The 11492-nt window shown below is 47.0% G+C and overlaps 1 protein-coding gene across 2 annotated transcripts in view; it reads left to right on the top strand.

The window, feature by feature from the left end:
- The first annotated feature begins 8448 nt into the window (after positions 1 to 8448).
- The window catches only part of Nck2 (NCK adaptor protein 2), a 140373-nt gene continuing 137329 nt past the window's right edge, over positions 8449 to 11492 (top strand). The window contains exon 1 of one of the 2 annotated variants that reach the window (XM_047523318.1): positions 8449 to 8716. The gene's annotated coding sequence lies outside the window, so the exon portion shown is untranslated. The remainder of the gene's footprint in view (positions 8717 to 11492) is intronic. The other variant, XM_047523317.1, reaches the window with a different exon arrangement.

The raw sequence follows: 11492 nt of genomic DNA, 5'->3' as shown, positions 1-11492 counted from the left end.
TATCCAAGCAGTGTGTTTTACTACGGTCACAGTCTGTGTAAGTGAAGGCACCTGCCACATCTGTCACCTCCCTCCTCCTACCAACTCTGGTCCAGTGCCAGCATCAGATGCATTTAGAAATGGGGGAGAATCAGTAGCTTTGTTAATAATCCAACATAAAAGTGATTAAATAGGATAGGAAAATAGGTGCCATTTATTTTTCTTGGCTGTAGTGCTCAGACATCTTGTAAACTAAATGTTACATATGAGAGATCATGAAAAAAAAAATCAAATTCACTTGCAAACTTTGTGACCTTAGGCAAGTTTGAAGGTTTTAACCTGTTTCCTTACCTATAAAATGGGAATTATTATGCATCCTTCACTGGGCTATAATAATTTGACAATGTGCTTGGTAAATAAAGAACATAATGAGTGATGGCTATTAATAACCAGAGTGTTAATTCCAACTTACGACGCAGGTTGAACATCCCTTATCAAAATGCTTGGGAAGGTTGAGCATCTCTTATCCAGAATGCTTGGGACCAGAGTGTTTAGGAATTTGGATTTTCAGATTTGGGAATATTTGCATGTATATAATGAGATATGTTAGGGATGGGATCTAAGTCAAAACACAAAATTCATTCGTGCTTCATATACATCTTATACACAGATAATTTTATATTATATTTTTAGTGCACCTGAATTTTGATGATGACTCATCACATGAGGTCAGGGGTGGAATTTTCTAGCTGTAGCACCAGGTTGGTGCTGAAGAAGTTTGGGATGTGGGGGCATTTTAGATGGGGGATTTTCAGATTCAAGATGCTCAACTTGTAGTACTAAACATGTTTGTCTTTAAACTTGATGTTTCTAACTAGTTACTATTACTCCACACCTTTCCTTCAAAAATAATGATTAGCTTCTAGCTTCATATGAGATGTCAGCAAGATACTCTGAGGGATTCAAAGAAATCAATCATCCTTACCCTGAATCAGTGTATCATCTTGGAAGTTCACCGGGACATAAATTACTAGAAAACAGGGCACTTTTGGTTATATGCCCCAGGGATGTTCAGAGAATAAGAGGAACTTTGAGGAAAGAGGTTGGGGACATGTACCTGGGGAAAGCTGTCTGGCAGGGAGGGACTAGACCACCGGGTGGTAAACTACACAGCATTAGAACTCCAACCAGCTGACGGCTAGTTTGACATTCTCCAAATTCACAGAAGCTGCTCTGAGCAGGGCACCCCCCACGCAGAGTGGAACGGGGTCAGGACACGGATCTCCAAAGCGTGCATTCCTATTATTTGTTCTTCAGTGACAAATACACCATCCTATTCACTAGTGTTCTAGTGGGGAACTGCTTTATATTTTGGAAGTTCTTCATTTAAAACATGCATGTAAGCCTGGATAACTAGGATTCTTTAGAAAACTCGTTCAATGGAAATAACACTTTGCTTTTTTAAGAGTGTGTGTTGTGGGGACGGGGAGTGGTAAATATAGAGAAACAAGAGGTTTCTGTTCTTTTTAAAAAAAGTAGTCTGAGGTGTGGTGGTGCTCGCCTGTAATCCCAGTGGCTCAGGAGGCTGAGGCAGGAGGATCGCAAGTTCAAAGTCAGTCTCAGCAACTTAGTGAGGCCCAAAGCAACTTAGGGAGACCCTGTCTCAAAATAATAAATAAATAAATAAATAAATAAATAAATAGGACTGAAGATGTATCTCAGTGGTAAAGTACTCCTGGGTTCAATCCCTGGTATGTATGTATAGATAGATAGATAGATAGATAGATCAATCTTCTTAGCATATGGCTCTGGCTTCATGTAAATTCCACATTTTGGTAAGATGAGTATGCATGTTCAGCATGATGATTCTGAGGCATTATAAGACCCCGACATCATAAAAAGACTCATACTATACTGCGCTTTATAATTGTCAGTTTGCAATATACATATTTTTAAATTTTCGATTTACATTCCATTTGAAGGGACTTTCTGGTTAATCCTTAACTAACAAGAAAATGTCGTTTAGCAGAACAGCTCCTTCCTGAGGCCTTCTGATTAATCAAGAGCTCATTGCAGCTAACAGAAATGTCTCACACATGATGAAGACCTAAAGGGATTTCAAAATGGAAATTTGAGTAAAATCCTCTTAGCTTTTCTAAAGTTATAGAGCTCTCTTAAAGTTGCTTTTATCTGAAATAAATTATTCCCTGCTGCCAACAATCAAAAACAATTTAAGTTTTGATCATTTTTATTTTTCAGAGAAAGCGAGCCTTCAAGTTTTAAAATCGTGATATATAATATCTACCACTATCAGAAATACTTTGACAAAAACCTACTGAAAGATCAATTAGTGTCCGAGTACCCTTACATTCCTTTGCTCCTTTTTATTTTCAATTTTTTAACACAACTTTGTCTTTTTTCCCCTTTATTTAGACAAATAGATAGCATATAATTATTTCCTGAAGGTCAGATCATAATTCAGAGCTGGAAGCAGGAGAATTATATCAATCATTTTCAGAAGACATTTCACTTTTGGAGGCAGGGATTGCGTGAATTCAACACTTTGCAATTGTGATTTTTTTTTTTTTTTTTGCCAAGGCCTCAGGCATGCTAGGCAAGCACTCTAACATTGAGCTACACACCCAATCCTACAATGTGATTTTAAAAAATGTTTATCCTGTCAGCCACTGAGAGATGGATGTTAGGGTTTGAATCTGGAATGTTCCCCAAAGTCTCCATGAGTTCAGAGGTGGGGTTTAGGAGGTGATTGGATCATGAGCTCTCTGACCTCATCAGTGGATTAATCAACTGACAGCTGAATGGATGACTGGCAGATGGGACCTAGTTGGCGGAAGTAGGTCACTGAGGGTGTAACTCCTTCCCCTCTTTCCCTCTCCCTCTTCTTCTCCCTCTCTCTCTCTCCCTCTCCCTCTCCCTCTCCCTCTCTCTTCCTCTCCCTCTCCCTCTTCTTCTCCCTCCCTCTCCCTCTCTCTTCCTCTCTCCTTCTCCCTCTCCCTCTCTCCTTCTCTCTCTCCCTCTCCATCTCCCTCTCTCTTCCTCTCTCTTTCCCTCTCCCTCTTCTTCTCCCTCTCTCCTTCTCTCTCTCCCTCTCCCTTTCCCTCTCCCTCTCTCTTTCTCTCCCTCTCCCTCTCCTGGCTAACATGAATTGAACAGCTATCCTCCTTCATGCCCTTCTGCCATGATGTTCTGCCTCTCCTCAGACCTGGATTGATGGAGATTCCCTACCATAGACTGGAAGCTCTGAAACTATGAGCCCAAAGATATCTTTCCTCCTCTAAGTTGTCAGATATTTTGATTATGGAGATGAAAAACTAACACAATGGGTTTCATAGCTATTGAACCCTCTCCCTCTTGAGTCTGAGAAGGTAATAAGAAGGTCCAAAATAGTTTGGGTAAGAAATCACTGTGCCACCTTAACATTCTTGTGACTGTCCCATCCCCTTTTGCTAATGTAGATAAAAGGAAATACCAACATCTGTAAGTCTACCAATATTTGTTTTGAAAATCTTTTAGTGAGTTCCCAAAGGCCTCTCTTTAGGTCTCTCCACTAATGCTCACAAGCCTCTGTCCCTACTGGCAAACTTTTAAAAGAGTGGAATTTTCATCTACCAGGAAAGATTTATAGTCTCTCTGCTCTGTACTGGGTAGACAAGAAAGGGATGTGGGGTTGTACATGAAAATCAGATGTGGTCCCTGCCCTCAGGCTGTTTATATTGATGCAAAGATGGATGAGACAATTAAAGAGCAAGAAGGCTCATTACTCCAATAGAATATTTACAACAGTAACAGCTAATTTTCTTGCAAAAAGTCACCTGAGGGCAGGAGCTATGGCTTGCTCATTTGTGTACCTCCTGTAGAGTTCTTTCTGCATAATGAGTTGGTAACAAATAGTAAATTCAGCACAATATTCAACAGCAAAAATGCTCATCCTTCACAAACTAATTTCCCAAACTTTTCTGATATTGGCACCATTATCTTCACAGTTACCCACATCCAAAGTCTCAGGTTATATTTAACTCCCCATCCTTGTTCTCTTCAGTCCCCCACATCCAATCTGCTGTTAAATCCTTTTGAATCCTTCCTCTCCGTTTCTCCTAAACCATTTTCCCCTCCATTCCCTCTGCCCTAGTGTGGCTTATTCTCTCACTAAGCATTGCAAACTTTGGCCTGTTCTTCCTACTTCCTACATTCTCAGGTGCATGCACCAGAGTTTTCCTGACTGCCAGCTGAGCCGGGAATATGTGCACACTTGGCTGCTTCTCCACAGGATCCTTTCCCAAAAACCCCTGCTTCATGAAGGCAAAGGGCCATTCATTCCCCCTCCCATGAAATCCTCACTTATTTCCTCCCTTTGCAGAGTTCTAGGGTCCCTCCACTTGGAATTTCCCTCCTGCCAACACCTTTCAAAATCCTATAGTCTGTATCATTCTGGGGTTTACAGAAAATGCCCCTGAGCAGAACAGAAGGGTTTAGGGGAAGGATATCAAGTAGCTCCAATGAAGTGGAAGAGACTAGAACCAAGCGGGTTAATTGCTGCTCTAGAGAAGTGCTGGGACCATTTCAGCCACAGCAAATTGAAACCAACCCTCCCTTGTCCTTGTCACCCTCTTCAGTTTCAAAGACTGAGTAGGAGGGTCCTATTGGCCAATCCCAGGTCATTTTCTCTCACAGGGCTCCTGGGAATGGAGAGACCAGGAGCCCCTGACTCCTTCTGGGGTTCATACAGGGGTTTCTCTACAATAAAGAGGAAGCTGGATGTGAGAGTCAAATTATGACACCTTCCATGGTGTGGCCTCTGGAGGCCCGTTTCCAATGCCACCCCCTTTCACAGAGCCTCTCTCAGTTCTCAGGATATGTCTTGCTTGGTCCTTTGCCTATTTAGCTTTATATGATAGTTATTTGTGTGCTGGTTTTATCCTTTCTGAGTCTTCCCGCTAGATTTCTCCTAAAACATTTTCACACTCATTCCCTTTACCTCCGCTTGGGTTACTTCTTCTCTGGGGAAGGCAAACGGATATCTGCTCTTTCTTTCAGGTGTTCTTCGGTGTGTGCGCCCAATGAGTGAATCCTGGATTGTATCTTCTAATGCCTTACGATCGGGAATATAGATATGCTTAACTGAGTTCAGGGTTAAGACAGAGATTGTGGGGACTGAGTGGGGCACTGTGGGGAGAGAAGAGTGACCAAACAAATGGTTTACATTGTGTACAGTTAAAAAGGAGATCCTTACGGAGGACTAAGTTCTAGAGGTCTTTGAACAATAAATCGTATGCTATGATGTTAATTGATTTTAGGCAAAAGGTCTACACTTTTTGCTCTTTCCATATTGCTACTGAAGACATTTGGATAGTAACACAATGACACATTAATGAAGGAGGATGCAGAAACAGATGCTGCGGACACCATTAGATGACATGTAGACTTCAAAGAAATGTCTCTCATCTTGGGCCCTGTAGTGGGTTGAATGGTGGCCCCAAAGACATATTCACTGGGAAACTGTGACCTGATTTAGATAAAGGGTCTTTGTAGATACGTAAGGTAAGGATACTGGGATGAGGTCATCCTGGCTAAGTGCGGGCCTTACATCCACTGTGTCTTTGTGGGAAGAAAAGGGAGAGGACACAGGGGACCAGGGTTGTGAAGACAGAGGCAGCAATTGGAGTGACAGTGCCATAAGCCAAGGAATATCTGGGGCCACCAGGAGTTGAAAGTGGCAGGCAGGATTCTCCAGCATTTTGGAGAGTCTGGTACCTTGATTTCAACTCTTGCCTCCAGAACTTTGAGAGAATAAATGTTTTAAATCGCCTAGTTTAAGGCTGCCCCAGGACACGGATGCAGGCCTCTGGGGGCTAAATTCCTCAGCCTTCCTGGGAACACGTGCTCCACACTTCTTCCATGAAAGGACTTTTGAGGAGACTGTAGTGGGCCATGGGGAGTCCTGGGACGTTCTTGAGCAAGTGTGTGTGAGGGACAAGATAGAAGTCACTTTTAGGAAGGTTAGGATGACACTGGCCTCCAGTATAAGTTGGGGTATGGAAGAAGTGAGCAATGGGAGACCAGTGGGTGCAAGGAAAAGGTGAAGGCAGGGGCAAACTGTTGTACCCCAGCCCTTTCATTTACTGTTTTGTTTTTCTTCATCTGTAAAATGGGGATAATACTATTGTGAGTGGATTAGAGTTGACAGGTGCCAAGAATTCACAAAGCTTCATCATGAGTATTGCTAGGAATGAGGTATATGTTAGGATGTCGTATAAGAAAGGTGCCGTGAAAAATGATTCGGAATCACAGGGAATCACAATCATGGAATTAGACTGAAAGGGGTTCTGCAATTATCTAGGGTACTTTCCTCGCTTCACTTGGGTAGAACTTGGAGAGAGGAAAAGAAGAGGTCTGATGGCCATGAGATCTCTCCTGGGAGCAGAAGTGGACTCTGGGTCAAGTCGGAGACCGCAGGATGAAGAATGGGATTGGGAAGGAGATCAGTTCTGTTTTGATGTGGAGACCCAGAAGAGATGACCTGCAGGGAGTGTAGGTAACCTGGGGACTTGCTAAGTCAACAACACTAGGGGTTTCAAGGGAAGTCCAGACTGGGAGCACATAAAAGATGACAAAGTCTAAAAAAAAAAGTGCCTATCAGAATAAAAGTGAAGGGTCACAACTTATTCCTTATGAGGAGAGAGAGACAGGCAAGTGAACATGTAAGAGAATCAGAGCCCAGTATGGTGGCACAAGCTTATAATCCTAGCTACTCAGGGAGGCCCTAAATTCAATCCCTTGCAACACACACACACACACACACACACACACACACACACGAGCATCAGAATGAAATGTCAGTGTAGGACAGACATTGAGAAAGGACCAGAGTTTAGACAGAGGATGACATTGGTAACTTTACAAAGAATCAAAGAAGGAAGAGGATTTCAAGAACCTTGACTCCATGAAAGTTTACAAAGTAAACAAGTTAACAACTGGGTCAGTGTTGTTCTGCCAATATTGAGCAAACTAATTTAAAACCTGGTTAGATAGTGGATTAGAATCCTGTTTTCCTTATTGAAAAGCAAGATAGTAAGCTGAGGTTTGTACAAAAGGATGAACAGAGGTAGCCCCTGCCAAGGTCAAAACAGAGAAAGAGGCTGTCAGATTTCCTGATCTAGTACCTTATCCTCCCAAAGTCCTGTATCTCCTTCCACCTACTGAGCCATGGAGGGTGACCAACTGACAGGCAGCATGCCAGGTACTTTACATTGGAGGTAGGCAAATATTATGTCCTCTTTGATACATTTTAGAAAGGTTAAGAAACACCTGTGCGAGCTTACACAGTTCAGGAAGCCCATAATCAAACCTTTCACGGTCTGACTACAAAGACACACTAACTCTGGTTACCCACTCTCGGGTACTTCCTTTTGGAAGGTGGCAGGCAGTGAGTCAATCAAATAACACTGCTTGGTCACCTTGGGTGAATTATTACTGCCTTAAGAAGCAGCAGCTAGGAGCCCAAGGAAGATTCTCACTACCATGGGCTTATCCCACCAGGAAATCAGAATCATTTGAATATTAGGATTTCCTTTTGGAATCCACAAGGGAAGTAGATTGCAGAAAAAACATCTGGGTTCGGGTGCTTGTGAAAGGGAGACGTGTCTTTCCCCTTCCTCCTCCTGTGTTTTAATCTTCCAAGTTTATTTTCAGGTTAGCCACCACTCGAGGCAGACGGTCCCACTTTAAGAGAGGACTCCCAAACGCCTTCCCACCCCGCCTTGGGTAGGCTACAAGAATCAAGAATCCCACTGGCTGGAGGAGGCGGTGGAGGCCGGGTTTCCTCTCCTCCCCTTAGGAAGTGCCCCACCAGGGAGGATGAGGTAAAAACGTGTCTGGTTGGGAAAGTAAATAGATGCAAGGCAGATAAATAAAAATGCCCACAAGCAATTAGAGAGAGGAAGTGACATTTTTATGTAAGCCACTTTTCTGATGGACAACAGGCCTGCTTTGCTCAGAGTGCCGTGGGAATGCTTCCGGGAGGGGGACCGTGGCCAAACAACTAGCGCGTCGTGATAAGAAAATCAAACAAACAAAAAAGAGGATGCAAAGACCACCCGGTAGTCACCGCAGGCTGGAAGTTGCTGCCTGCATTTTCCCTCTTGTCCCCATCACCCTGCCCCCACTCCCCGCGCGGGCAGCTTCAGGCGTGGGGACCGTTTTCTCCCTGGGCGCGCGGGTCGCGCTGCGCAGCCGGAGCCCAGCGTTCCGGGGCCGGTGCTGTTGGGCGCGCGTTCCGGGGCCCGGCCGCCGGGCTCGGCGGCGCCGGGTGCGCCCCCAGGTGGGTCCAGCCCCCGCCCCGCGCGCTGCGCCTGGCCCGGCCCCTGGGCGGCGTCACGGCGCGGCCGGGGAGGAGCGCGGGAGGAGGAGGAAGAGCGCGGAGGGGGCGGGCGCTGCGCCGGGGGAGGGTCGCCGCCGCCGCCGCCGCCGCCGCCGGGATCGTCAGGCCGGAGCCGCGCGGCCAAGCGAGCGGCGGGCGGCAGGCGGCGGGGAGGGCTCGGCGGCGGGGAGGCTCGCGGCGCCCGGGCCGACGGGGTCCGCCCGGGCCGGCAGCGTCCGCCGGGCGGCGGGGAGGAGGGAGCCGCGCAGACAAAGAGCGGCGCCTGGGCGGGCGCAGCGCGGCCGCCGCCCCGGGACCCGCGCCGCTGCCCTCCGGCCTCCGCGGGCGGCCCACTGCGAGGTAAGCGTGGTCCGGAAGGCGCGGGGCGGGGGCCGCAAACTTGGGGCGGTTCGGCGGAGTTGGGAGCGCGGCGGGGCTCGCGGGCCGGGGCGCGCCCGGGAAGGGGCTCGGGGAGCCGGTCCTCCCGTGCCCCACCGGTGCCCTCGGCCCCGTCGCGGCCTGGGCGTCCCCAGCCGCAGATTGCCTGGTTTCTCCGGCTGCACACCTTCCTGCCCGCCCTTCCAGGCTCCCCACTCTCCCAGATGGCACGGGGGCGGGGGCGCCCGCCAAGGGCGCGGGCGGGGACCTGGGCAGGGGTGCGCGCCGCGGGGCCCGGGGACTGGAGATCCCCGGGAGCGCAGGCTACGTCTGGCCTGAGGCAAAGCGGGGAACCCCGAGCCCGGGGTGGGCGTGGGACCGTGTGGTGGCCGGGGTCGTCCGGGCGCGTGTGCTTGGGAAGAATAGCTGAGGATCGCCGGGCCCGGCGCCGGCACTCGGGGGGCTGGTGTGGGCCGGGAGAACTTACTGTGTTTATTAGAACTGTTTATGATCCCGCACGAAGCTGCCGTCACATCGCATAAAGGAGGTCCTTGCCTTGGCGGGCCAAGGGCGCTTTTGTGCCGGGTTTCAGTCTCTGCGCCCTGCCTCAGATTTCCAAGACTCTTAAGTCACCTGAACCAAAGTTTCTCCCAATCGCTCTATCCTCTTGGTTTATTCAGGGCGATTTAACCACCAAGTGTTTCTGTAAGCATTTGTTGTGTGATTTTTAACTCCCTTTTGAGCGCGGTTAGCTTGGCGTGGTGTGGAGGGGTTTAATTTGCAAAACGCTTTAATTTGTAGACAATAACAGTTCGCCTGGAAGGTCTGCTCGGGATGTTGGGGGTCAATGGTTAATGGACACCAGGCACCTGACTTAAAACTGGTATTATAAATAGCTTCAGGGACAAAGCAGGACCCTGTTTGGAGTTGGCTCCAGTCTCTTCAGACCATTGAGGCTGGCACTTTCTCCTCTGTTTGGTTTTGTTTATTTTGCCAACAGGTTTAAAGCTGATTCTGCCAAATTTGTGTTTAGTGGGATGAGCAGGCCCCTGTGTTGGAGTGGCCTCATACATCACAGGCCAGGTCCTGCATTGACCTAAAAAGAAACCAAACCCAAAGACCAGAGGGTGTGGATTGCCAGGGCCCCACAGGTAGGGGAGTCCCTTCCTGTCTCCGTTCAGCACACGCTTCTGGAAGGGATTTTGTATAGAAATGAAAGTAATTCTGGGTGTGTTTCATGCCCCTGCTTTTGATCTACTTATCTACAGTGGTTTTCAACTCTTAGAAGTGACTGGGGAAAAAAAAAGAAAAAAAAAACCTGGGCTACTTTAACTTATCAAAACAGATCTAAACTGTGCTTCTGAGCACACCCTTAGTTCACTTGTAAAATGCTCAGATAAAACCAGTAAATTAATAACAGGATTTTGAAGCATGTGTGATGTTGTAGAAGGAGATTGGCAGTCGTGGACACAGGGTATTTAACCCAGTCTGGGCTTTGGGTGTAGTTTTAGAATTTGGCAACAGGAATTTCCTAAGAAGCAGGTGTTATCCCTGTTTGTGAGCTGGGTACTGCAAGGGAAAATCCTTTCTTTAGATTTCTCTCCTCGAAGTTAGTTTGATGTAGTTTTGATTAAAGAAAGTGGCCGGATCTGTGGCCACCTGAGACTGAAATTGAGACCTTTAAGCAGTGGGAAGCCGGTGGAGATGCTCACTCACTTCCTCTCCCTGGCGCCTAGTCTCTTAGCTCTCCCCGTCTGTCAACATTGGGGCTGATCATGACACACAGGATGAAACTGGGCCACAAATTGCCACCTGGAAAATTGGCTCCTCTGTGACTCCCTCTGCCCACTTGTGGAGAAACTGACCCCTTTTAAATGGGTGGGGCTTTCGAAACGTGCATTTGAAGCAGCTGTGGTCAGGTTTAAGGCTTTGAATTTTGCATTATTACATGCTACATCCTTACATTTTCTTCATCTCTGCTCCATTTGACCTTGTCATAGTTTTATCCTCTGTCATTTACATTGAGGGGTTACTGCACTTTTCCAACAAACAGCAGATCTTGTGTACACAGTATTTGAGAAATGTGCTATCTGTCATCCATAGTAAATGCACTGGAAATCATCTTGCGTGTGCACACAAGGGATAACCTTTCAGAATGCCCTAAGACTCCCTGATTGCACAGAATGACCGGAGTCCTTTCCTTGACTACTTGCATTAGAGGAGTTTGCCCTGGCTAGACCAGACTGTGAGACTCTGTGGGACCCAAATGCTTCTAAAGGCTCAGACTGCCTTGCAGTGTGCCCTGGGGAAGACAGGACTTGTGAAAGTGGCTGTCAGACGCTGAAAATGAAGCCTCATGACTGAAGGACTCCAGATTGCTCTCCAGAATGGCAGGAGAGGGTGGTGAGTGATGTTTGGGAAAAACTAGTAAGCTAACTTTTTCCCTCAAATGAAGTAGAAACTCCCTGATAACTACCCCAGAGGCTTAGAAACTCCCTGACAGTCCCATCCAGAGGGACTGCAAATGGCATTTCCAAATTCTTTCTCATTCCTGAAATGAGTGATGGAAACACTTCAAAGGGACTAAGCTAAAAATAAGGTGTGTGTTAAGTGCCTGGGTTAAGGCAACTCAGAGGGAGGTCGAGGCAGCTTTTCAACAGGTTATCAACGCTTTGCAGCTACAGTAAAAATCATCTGTCATTTCCTTGGGCTGTTTTAGTAGTGCAATTTAAAAGTTTAGTCGTTTTATTTTACTACC

The sequence above is a fragment of the Sciurus carolinensis genome, chromosome 13 (assembly GCF_902686445.1).
Source record: "Sciurus carolinensis chromosome 13, mSciCar1.2, whole genome shotgun sequence".
NCBI lineage: Eukaryota > Metazoa > Chordata > Mammalia > Rodentia > Sciuridae > Sciurus > Sciurus carolinensis.
The sequence above is the reverse complement of the archived record's forward strand: the minus strand, read 5'-3'. Positions and strand labels throughout refer to the sequence as shown.